This window comes from Lolium rigidum, chromosome 6 (assembly GCF_022539505.1).
Source record: "Lolium rigidum isolate FL_2022 chromosome 6, APGP_CSIRO_Lrig_0.1, whole genome shotgun sequence".
Classification (NCBI taxonomy): Eukaryota; Viridiplantae; Streptophyta; class Magnoliopsida; order Poales; family Poaceae; genus Lolium; species Lolium rigidum.
The window spans coordinates 186,820,629-186,832,651 of NC_061513.1; the positions used below are offsets into that span (position 1 = coordinate 186,820,629).

The 12,023-nt window shown below is 47.4% G+C and overlaps 1 pseudogene; it reads left to right on the top strand.

Annotated features, from left to right (window-relative positions):
- Positions 1-3,088: 3,088 nt before the first annotated feature.
- On the top strand, positions 3,089-5,651 carry LOC124663635 (annotated as a pseudogene).
- The last annotated feature ends 6,372 nt before the right edge of the window (positions 5,652-12,023 follow it).

Here is a 12,023-nt window from a genome sequence, read left to right on the forward strand (position 1 = left end):
TGATGATATTTTGGACACTTCCACTTATGTATTTTGGCCAAATTCTCCTCTTATTGCTTCAAGGATGTTGAACAATTTCTCTTTCCGATGCCTTGAGTGCAATAATGCACATGAGTTTATACATGAGATGGACACCATGGTCGTCTCACAATTTGGAGTTTTTGTGTTTCTACATTTGGAAGATGTTCATATGGAGTTCTTACACATTGACCTTGCACATGCATTATTCTTGATAAATTTGTGTTGTGCTAACGGTGTTGTGAACATGAAAGGACATGTCATCGATGATGTGCTCCAATATCACGCACAAACATACTTTGCTTGGTCTTTGTTGTGTGAAGGTACAGGTGACTTGTGGATGAGCGTCAACGAATGGGTTCAACCCCACACTTCGACTACACAAGATCTCTCAATGAGAGCACACCGACATTATGCTAAGGTGACCTCCTTCTACTTGCGCTCTATTGCTAAACCCGTGGAACATTGGCTATGCTTTGAGTGTTGCTTGGCTTTTCTTGTGCTATTGATAGGGCTCTTGACAAGTGAAGCAACATTCAAGCGTTGGTGTCATCTACCTCCTCTACACGTTCATGACGAGTTATCGTCGAGGACGACTCTTTTTCAAGTGGGGGTAGATGATGTAGCCCGACCTTCGGTCTTCACCGCATCATATGCTTCATCGCCAAGACGACACGCAAAGGTGAATCTTCTCCTTTACGCGTGTCTACAATCGCCTATGTGGAACGATATACTACTTCATACTCCGACATATCTTGATGATAGGAACTCGACGACAAGTACGGAGAGAAGAGAGGATGCCATGGAGACCCGAGGACGCAAAGCCGATGTCACGGAGGCATGGAAGAGAAGGAGAAAAAGGAGCTGGACGCTCCAGGCCGGAACTTCCGCCCGACACAGCCGGAACTTCCGCCCAGACACTGTCAAGACCGAAGATGCTCGCACTGAAGAGCTGCAGTCGGAACTTCCGCCCCTGATGGCCGGAACTTCCGCCCGACCGAAACTTCCGCCCCCAGGAGCCGGAACTTCCGCCCTGTCGAACCTAAGCCAGATCTCAGCCCCTTTGGCTTGTAACTTCCCCCTTCGGCCCCTTACCTATAAATAGGAACCTACCCCCACCTTCATGAGGGAGAGATGATGTTTAGATGAATTGTCTTATGCCTCTATTATCCCTTAGTGGATTTGGGAAACCCCCACCTTAGATTACCCATCTATTGTATCCCTCCTTATCCGGATCTTTTTCCATTCTAGTAATTCTATCAATTGAGAATCTCTTGCTTTGCAACTCTATTCTTAGTTGGTCTTTTACTCTTTGGGAATTCTATTTGGATTTGTCGATCTTTTGCAAGAGATTCTACCTTTTGGTCTTTGTCTTGCAATTCTATCGGTTGGTGGTTCGGGCCAACGAGGATAACGATTTGTGTGTGTGTGCGTGTGTTTGTGTCGAGTTCTTCACGTTCATCCACTTCCCCGCGAATCCCCCTCCGCAATCACACTCACCCGGGTCAATTCGTGAGATCGGGCAACCCACACGGGCTCAGCCCGCATCACACCGGATCACCGGCGATCGCCGTTGGAGGAGATCTCAGATCTCATCGCCGTCTGTGTGAGAGCTGAAAGGGCTTATATGGAATAGTCCAGCAACAAATGATACCATACCTCCCTGGAGAAAGAGCACTGTAGGTTGAGGTGTTCCACTGTCTCCTCCTCCTCAGCACAACACACAAAGGGCTGGGTGCTGCGCCAACCTATCCGTCGTCCATAGTCTGTCCTTGAGGACAAGCCACATGTGCAGTTTCAATTTGAGGGGTGCGCCCGCCGACCATAGCTCCTTGGCCCCTGGCATCACCGTCCGTCCCAAGACGAACATGGCATATGCAGACTTGGCGGAGTAAACCAGTTTACTGTGAGTGTCCATGCAACAGAGTCGGGCACCCCGTCCACTACTGTCTCTCTATACACAACCTCCCATAGCTCAAGGTGTTCGACAATTACCTGAACCGACGGAGTTCCTTTGATCATGCGAACCCAATTATCTTCGGCCACATCGCGCTACATTGACTCTCAGGCTGGCCAGCTTCACGTGCTTGATCAGGTGCGGCGCTATCTGCCCAACACATTGCCCTTGAATCCATTGATCCACCCAGAATTTGAGCCTTTCTCCATTGCCTAGCTCGCACTTCGTCGCAGCTCTGAACACATCCTCTGCAACTTCAGAATGGCAAACTGCAGCCCCTTCCACGGTTTTTTATTTTCTTCCATCTCCATCCATCGCCATCTCCTTCGCAATGCCATGTTTAGAAATCTCAAATTCTTGACGCCAAGCCCGCCATATGCTTTTGGCAAGCAAACCATGTCCCAGGCGACGATGCGTTGTCCTTTCCTGCTAGCTTCCATTGATGCCGACCAGAAGAAGCCATGGAGCAGCTTGTTTATGTACGACTACTTGGACTATGTTTTTCGCTCTGCGCCCTTAATCAGATTTTTTTTAACATAATCATACCTCTTTATTCATTCATAATGGATGTTACATCATTGGCAAGTATAGGTACAGTAAAATGTGAGGGTTTGTCTAACCACGTTGATCAGACCCCGTACGTGCTAGCCTGGCTAGCTAATTCATGCGATACAACAGAATTTGCTTCATGGAAATTGTGTTCAAACTGAACTGTGTCAGGAATTCAGACTTCAACAGTAGCTATTAAAGGTTGTGGAACAAATCCACTCCCTCGTTAATGCACAAGCCAGAGGGGTCCGATTTCCATACGAGACGGTAGAAGTTGGACGGGTTGTGTAGAAGACTGTGTAGAATTAGCATAGAATTAGGCGGGCGCACGCAAAGCAAATATCTGTTGGTTTCGGTGTGGAGTACGTAGCGAAATAGTGGTCCGACTCGGTGCGTGAGGCAGTATTCCATATATTGGAAGCCGTGAGCTACGTACGTCCTATGAGCAACAAGTCAATCGAATCGACTCTAGATCGACGTCCCGGGCGGTATCGCACGCAGCTCGATCGATTTCGCCCAACGCCACGGCGAAGAAGGCCGGCAAATATACTCGCGGAGTTGACGATGGCAACGACGACGCGTTTGATCCTGTTGGTGATTACCGTGTCTCTGCTGGTGCTACAGGTCGCCGCCGTGCCGGCGGCGGCGGCGCTGGGTGGCGGCGTTACGCTGCATGTGGATCGTAAACAGGTGCGAATAATACGTTTCTGTGCATGTTGATTGTGACGAAAAATATTTAAGTATCATAAGCTAATACGTGTGGCTTGCTGCAGGTGATGGTGGACAACGGCGTGGTGCAGCTGACCTTGTCGAGGCCTGCGGGGCGAATCACCGGCGTCCGCTACGGCGGGGAAGGAAACCTGTTGCACTACTCCAAGGGCAAGGGGGCAAAAACACAGGCGGCTACTGGGATATGGTCTGGAACATCCCCGGGGCTCAGCAAGGACTCTCCACCACGTACGTAGCTCACTTATAACTGCATGGATCAACTTAATAATCTTTGACACCTACACAAAGCTAATTCACTCATCTCATTGCAGGCTTGATGGCTCGGAGTTTAGGGTGGTGACCCAAACCGAAGAGCAGGTGGAGCTGTCCTTCAGGAGCACCTACGACCCCGCACGCGGCAACGGCGTGCGGCTCAACATCGACAAGAGGTTCGTGGTGCTCAAAGGCAGCTCCGGGTTCTACACCTACGCCATCCTGGAGCACGCCGCGGACACGCCCGCCGTAGACATCAGCCTCGCCCGCATCGCCTTCAAGCTCAACACCGAGAGGTTCAACTACATGGCCGTCTCCGACGGCATCCAGAGGTACATGCCCAGGGACAGCGATAGGGAAGCGCCTCGCAGCTCGCCGCTCGCCTACAGGGAGGCAGTGCTGCTCGTCGACCCCTCGGACCCGCAGTTCAAGGGGAGGTGGACGACAAGTACCAGTACACCTTGGACAGCAAGGACAACAGGGTGCACGGCTGGGTCAGCAGCGGCCACCCCAACCCCATCGGCTTCTGGCTCGTCACCCCCAGCAACGAGTTCAAGAGCGGCGGGCCACTCAAGAGGGACCTCACCTCCCACGTCGGACCCACCTGCCTCAGCGTGTTTCATGGATCACACTACGTCGGAGACGACATCGCGGCACGCATCAAGGACGGCGAGTACTGGAAGAAAGTCATGGGGCCCGTCTTCGTCTACCTCAACTCCAACCCGCCCAAGGGTGACCCGCGGGCGCTCTGGGAGGACGCCAAGGCGGCGGCGGAAGCCGAGGCGGCCAAGTGGCCCTACAGCTTCCCGGAATCGCCTGATTTCCACAAGGCCGGCGAAAGAGCCTCCGTCACCGGCAGATTACTGGTCACAGACAGTCACGTGAACATGCCTGCTCGGGCAGCTTACGTTGGCCTTGCCGCTCCTGGGCAGCCGGGCTCCTGGGCCACGGAGAGCAAGGGCTACCAGTTCTGGACCAGGGCGTCCAACACTTCCGGCGAGTTCAGCATCGACAATGTCCGGGCAGGAGACTACAACCTCTACGCGTGGGTCCCTGGAGTTCTGGGAGACTACATACACACCACACGTGTAACGGTCACACCCGGTTAGTATAGTTTTGCTGACTTGATTTGATATCTTTTATAGAACAGGCCTAACTGACTGTTTTGGTAACGATAATCTCTTCTTATCAAACAGGTCATGCAATCAACCTTGGCGATCTTGTGTTCGAGCCTCCGAGATCCGGACCGACGCTGTGGGAGATCGGTGTTCCTGATAGGAGCGCGGCGGAGATGTTTATCCCCGACACCGACCCCAAATACCCCACCAACAAGCTCTTCCTCAACAATGACAAGTTAGTACTTACTCCTAAATCCTAATTCAGACATCATCGTTACGTGCAAATCGGAGATTTAGCTTTTGTTCTCATCGGCTAATTGGACTGGTCGCAAACAGGTACAGGCAATATGGTCTATGGGAGAGGTACGCCGAGCTGTACCCGACAGACGATCCCGTCTACACCGTCGGCGAAAGCCATCACTCCAAGGACTGGTTCTTCGCGCATGTCACAAGGTAACAATATACTGATTACTACCATTAACTCCATGCCAAGTTAATTACCCACGACATAGGTAATAACGTGGTTGATTGATCTGCTGTGCAGAAAGGTGGGCGACAGCATTGTACCAACAACGCGGCAGATACAGTTTCACCTCGATCATGTGGTGCCAGACGGAACCTACACCTTGCGCGTTGCTCTTGCGGCCGCTCACATGTCCAGATTACAGGTACTACTAGCTGCTGATCAATCTCACAAGCTAGCAATTAATATACTCTATCAAAATATAATGGAGTGCACCGTTTCATCTTCAACCTGCTGATCGGTGGTGTGTTGGATTGTAGGTCCAGGTGAACGGAGCGGCGAGACGTGGTGCGGGAACCTTTGGGACGCCGGCGTTCGGCGACGGCAACGCGATCGCCCGGCATGGCGACCACGGCACGCAGTGGAGCTTCGAGTTCCCAATCAGGGGAGCCTGCTCCGGCAAGGCGACAACGCCATCCAAATCACGCAGACGAGAGCACTCAGCATCTTCTTCGGGGTCATGTACGACTACATACGGTTAGAAGGACCTGCCGGTTCTCGCTAGGCTACGTCATAGTTTGGGATCGAGGCGCGTGGTAGACGGCCGTACATAGCTTGTTGCGGTGCATAAGTGGATGTTACATTTTGTTAGATATAGGATTAGATTAGGTATTAAGCTAACTAGGTGGTTACTGTTTGGCAAAAGCCACGCGAACCTTGTAGTTACCGCCTCATTGGCGCCTGTTCGGATTATATATATGCCCAGGTTGTTGATCAATAAATTAGAGGTTTCATTCTTAGATCTTTCACATCAAACACGTTATCACACACTTTGTTCTCGAATAGCACGATAGCCCACCGAAAAGCATCCTAGGCAAGGGTGAAGGCTGCATCCCAAAGTCGCTCCGACGCGCTGGAACAACTAATTCCACCACCAGCGGTGTCACGCTAGTCACAGCGGAGGAGCGGCCTACTCGCCCGTATCAGCGAGGGTTGCCTGGACTCCTATCCCGTGGGCACTAGCGGCACGGCGCAACGCGCAACAACAATACATGTACCTCGGCAGAAGACCAACACGCACACCCGCGGCAGCGCCCACGCATTGGCGTACGCAGCGGGTGGGCCGAGGGGGCCGTGGCCCACCCAGAATTTCGGAAAAAATATTTGATACCCCAATTTTTTTGGGCCGGAAAAAGCCCAACTAGCTGTTCGTGCCCGACTTTCCCCTTCCCCAGAGCGCTAGCCGCCAGGGCGAGGCCGGCCAGACGCGGAGACGCTCAGATTTTTCGACTTCGACGCAGGCTCGAGCTCGACCCCCGCTGCGGTGCCGGCTGCCGCCCTCTCCCTCTGCTCTCTACTCCTGCTCCTGCTCCGCTCGTCCCTCAGCACCTCCTCCCCTTTCCGTGCGGTTCGGATGTCGCTGCCCTGGCTCGGCTCGGCTCTCAAGGAGAAGCAGGTTCAACAGGTCTCCAAGTCCCACCCAGTCGCGGGTCCCCTAAAATTCTGGCCGGATGCACTGGTTTAGTACTTCAGCAACAGATAGGGACATAGCCATATCAAGTTAAATTCAGTCGGTAGTTTGAGTGTTTGACACTGTATTTTGTGCTACTATTAACATTCCCTCTGCATTGATTCAATTGGTAGTTTGACACGTAAAAATGAAGAGGAATATATGTCACTTACATTTTTGAATGTTTCTGTGGTGTGTATAAACGAAGAGGAATAGCCAAATCACTGACACTTTTTGGAAATCATGAAGCAACGAAGCAAATTCCTTCCATATGATCGTGCACATTTCATATAAATGTATTAAACTTCAATATTGACTATCGATTGGCAAACTTTTATCATAATTGGAGGAGCGCAAAAAATTTTTTTGGTGTGCCCACCCTCTAAATTTTTCCTGTGTCCGCCACTGCGCCCACGGCCTGGGATCTCCAAGACCGCGGCCTCCCCACAATGTGGTGGCGTCGCTGTGGCAGGGGCCAACTGCCGGCGTTCTGTGGCGCGACATGCACCTTCCATCTGTCGGTACGGCTTCACGCGGCAGCGTACCCTAGCAAACGGTGTGACCGGCGCAGCGATGGCCTTCGACCTTGGCACCAGCATCAGTCACGGGTCACCCGTGGATATCGTGTGTTCCATGGCCACGAGTGCCTCTTGCCGATAAGTAATGGGTAGGATATGAATATGTTATATATCCTTAAGTAACCCACAGGTCACCCGATTAATATTTTCAATTAAGAGATTTGCTAGTTCTGCTAGCTGAGAACTAAGCTTAGTGCTCAGTTAAGTTGCGGTCCATTGGATTGTTTAGTGTTTCAAGATGCGTATATATCGCATTTAGCCCGTGCGTCTGCCGTGTTGTTGTCCGGTCTTCTGTTCGTTGTTGGGCCGTTATATGGGCTCGACGTGTTTTCTAGTGTCTTTAATTGCTCGTTGTTTCCGTATGCAAGTTACACGGTCCCACTCGAAATCGTTAAAAAAAGACCGACCTTCGCGAAGGGAAGTCAACTCGCTCCGCACGCGACAAGTGACGCGCTGTGGTGCGAGAAAATTCCTGGGAAGTGGTCTCCCTGCTCGCCACGTGTCACAAGGGGAAGCAAGATGGGAATGAGGGAGGAGAGAGAAGACTGGGTTGTGTCAGTTTTTCCCTTTTTCTTCTAGATTTATTTTTTCAAAATGAAATATCTTGAGAACCGTAAGTCCAAATTGCGAACCGTTTTCATTTTTGAGATCCTCGCGTCGAGATCTTCAAAACTAGATCCCATGTTGATAGGTTCGGAGATACTTTTTTTTCGTACTTCCAATAATATTATGATTGTACCTGTGGTGTGTACCTAACTGTACTCGTGTTTCAATTGATAAGTACTTCTGTTTTTAGCGTATTTGCTGCAATTTTACTCTTTACTCGCTAACTGTACTCGCCCGTGTGCGGGATCAGTACTGTACTTACGCGCTGATCATGCACTACTCGTGTGCGCCATCAGTACTTCGTACATGTACTTGCTCGTGTTCACGATTGTACCTCGCTCGTATGCGCGTTTGTATCTGCTCGTCTGCGTGACTGTACTTGTACTCGCTCGTGTGTTCAACTGTACTCGTGTGTTGTGCGTGACTGTACCTGCTCGTGTGCACGACTGTACCTGCTCATGTACTTACTCGTGTGCGCTATTGTATCTGTGCTTTTGTACCTGTTTCGTGTGCGCGACTGTACCTGTACTCGTTCGTGTGTGCGACTGTATATACTCGTGCACGCAACTGTACCTAGATGTACACGCGTACCGCTCGGGATTTGAATGCACTTGCAAGGACGAGTACACGCGCCTGGGCAGGGAGCCATACGCGCGCGGCCGGCCGGGGATGAGTCAATCGTGCAGCGCGCGGGGGTTTGTCCAACTTTCGGGCGTACGAGACGCGGCGAGCGTGCCACGCGTCCAGCTTGTTGTTCCAAATTTCCCTTTACGAAGGTTGGCCTTTTTTCAGTGGCTCGTTGTTCGACTGTGCAAAGATTCTTTGGCTGGCCGAGCAAAGTAACAGAAAAAGAACGAGATGAAACTGCTTCTGGCAAGTTTTGAACACACGACTTAATAAGCTACTAATTGACACTAAGACTAGGAACCACTTGTGTCATATTTGTTATCACGATAGAATTTTGTATGCGCGCATTTCAATATACCTTTTTCTATGTTTTTTGTTCTTGTTTTTTTTTCATTTTTTCTTAATAAATTACATAAAATTTGTTGCTACACATAGCAATGGTTTAATTTTTCTTCATGTTGGATTTTATTTACCTTGACCTTTTTGTTTATTATTTTTTTAGTAAAGTCATAAGTACATTATTTTTAGTCTACTAAAGTTCTTGTTGGTACAAATAATATCCTCAACAATTCTTTATTACATTGTTATTTTTATATTTTCTTATTTTATTGGTTTTACTAATTTTTGGGCGACCTAGATTAAGTTAGAGCTCGGTCAACTTCCGAACCATTGAATTTTGTTGTGATTTTGTGATAACGCGAGGAGTTAACAGTACCCAAGTGGGTTGTAATCGAGTTTCTTCTTAGTTGCAAGTGGATTGCGGCTGAGATTTTCAGGGAAAATTTTCTGGTTGCAAGTGAGGGTGCAACTGAGTTTTCACCAGGTGCAAGTAGGGTTGCAACAAATGAGACTTAAGTGGGGTGGAAATGAGATTTAAAGTTCAAGTGAAGTTATAACTTAGATTTTCTAGTTGCAAGTGGGGTTGCAACTGTAATTTCCTATTTCTCTAGTGGGGTGCTGATGAGCGCAGATTGCACACCGTTGGGGAACCCCAAGATGAAGGTATGATGAGCACAGTAGCAAGTTTTTCCTCAGCGAAAAACCAAGGTTTAATCGACCAGTAGGAGAAAGGTGTGACTTTTGAAGGTGTTGCTAGCTGACTTGTGCCAGGGTGTACTACCGGTGTCAGCAACACCGTGAAACCTGCACATAACACAACCAAAATACTTTGCCCCAACTTACAGTGAGGTTGCCAATCTCACCGGTTTTGCTGAACACAAAGAATTAAATGTATAGTGTGAAAAGATGATGTTTGTTTGTAGTGAACTTAAAGAGAACAGTGCTTGCAGTAAGTAAATAGAACATGATGATTTTATCAGTGTAAAAGAAAGGACCGGAGTCTATAGTTCACTAGAGGTGTCTCTCCATAAAGATAAATAACATGTTGGGTGAACAAATTACAGCTGGGCAATTGACATAATAAAGACCATACATGACAAGATGATTACTATGAGGGCATTACAACATAATACATAGACCGTAATTCAACCGCGTCTATGACTAATAATCCACCTTCCGGTTATCATCCGAACCCCTTTCAGTATTAAGTTGCAAGTAACAGATTATCGCATTAAGCAATGTGTGTAAAGTAAACAATAGAATTATCCATAGACAAAACATTGTTATTTTCTCCCTAGTAGCAACAACACATCTACAATCTTAGAAATATTGTCACTCTTCCAGAAAACTAGAGGCATGAACGTACTATCGAGCATGAATACTCCATCTTGGAGTCACAAGCATTTACTTGGCCAGAGCAAATACTAGCAACGGAGAGCATGTAAGATCACAAATAACATATGACAAGTGTATAATCGATCTTAACATAGTATTAAATATTCATCGGATCCCAGCAAACACAACATGTAGCATTACATAAATATGATCTTGATCATGATAGGCAGCTCACAAGATCTAAACATGAGGCATAAATTGGAGAAGACAACCATCTACCTACTGATATGGACCCGTAGTCGAGGGGTGAACTACTCATGCATCACTTCGGAGGCGGGCATGACAATGTAGACGCCTCCGGTGATAATCTCCCCCTCCAGCAGGTTGCCGGGAAGAGTTTCAGAACCCTCCTGAGCTAGGGTCTGCGATGGCGGCCGCGACGAAATTTTTCGTGGATGGAGGCTCGGGTGTTTAGTTTTTTCCGAGATCGTGAATAAATAGGTGGAAGGGCGAGGTCGGTGGAGTTCATGGGGCCCACACCACCCATTGGCGCGACCAGGACCTGGGCTGCGCCTAGGGCTAGTCTGGCCGCCCTGTGGCGTTTCTTCGTCTCCCCTCTGGACTCCGTCTTCGTTACGGTAAAATATGAACTTCGGCTTTTGTATCGTCCAATTCCGAGAATTTCCTGTACAACTTTCTGAAATATAAAACAACAGAAAACAGGGAACTGACACTGTGGCATCTTGTCAATAGGTTAGTGCCAAAAATGTATAAAAGTGCAACAAAGTGTAAATAAAAAATATATAAATTGGGGTAAAACAAGCACGGAGCATCAAAAATTATAGATATGTTTGCAACGTATCTGTAACATCCCAAAAATTTCAAAAACAAATAAATGAATTTCCCGATTTCCAAATTTTGGAACCAACAAAAACTTTTATTAAATTAAGTTGATACATAGTGATCATGCTTATATGTTGAGATATTGCCATGATTGTTTGTTGTAGTATTTTGAAATGATCTTAAACCCTAAACCATATCCTTTTCACCATCCAAGGTAAAACAAAATAAAAAGAAATTAAATAAGAAAAGGGCCTATGTCCCTATGGCTACTTTTGGTAAAACTTTTACCTAGGCTTTTCTACCTTGTTTATATGTTTTGAAAACATCAACAAACCTAACCTAGTACTTACCAACTAATTCAAGTGAGAAACAAAAATAAAATAAAAATATGCATAAAGGCATATGTGGCACATAGCCATAATACCAAATCTTGACCTATACCATTATACTTGGCCTAAATAATTTGAAACCATTACTCAACTTAATCTAACATTCCATGAACTCAAAACCAAGACCTAGGGTCAAAGAAAAAGAAAGATAAATGAAAATATGAAATGCACATATGTGCTTATGACCATTTTTATAAATCTTTAAGCTAGACCATTTTGGCTTGTGCCATTGCTTGTAAAACACTAATATATCAATAACAAACACTTTTGCATCAAAGAAACACAAATCAAACCAAAGGAAATTGCAAATTTCATCCACATATGATAATGGTCAAATTGCACTTTTATAACATCATGCCCACTTTGAGCCCCTGGTTTGGCAGATTCTTAAACTAAAACCCCTCACTTCTTTGCACCTCATCCAAGACCATATCAAGGTGAACAATTTTTGTGTTGACCAACATAGTTGACTCTGCATACATTGCTTAGTACATGGGTGACAAGTGGCAACATTGAATCAAAGAGAAGATCACCCCCATTTTGGTTCTTCACAAAACAACACCATTTTGACCACCACCACCACCATTCTACTCCAAACTTTATTCAAATCACTTCCACCAAAAAGATTTGCACAATTCAAAAATTTATTTCTTTCGGCCATATCATCAAACACTTTGTGTGCAATAAATTGGAAAATGAATACATGCTAA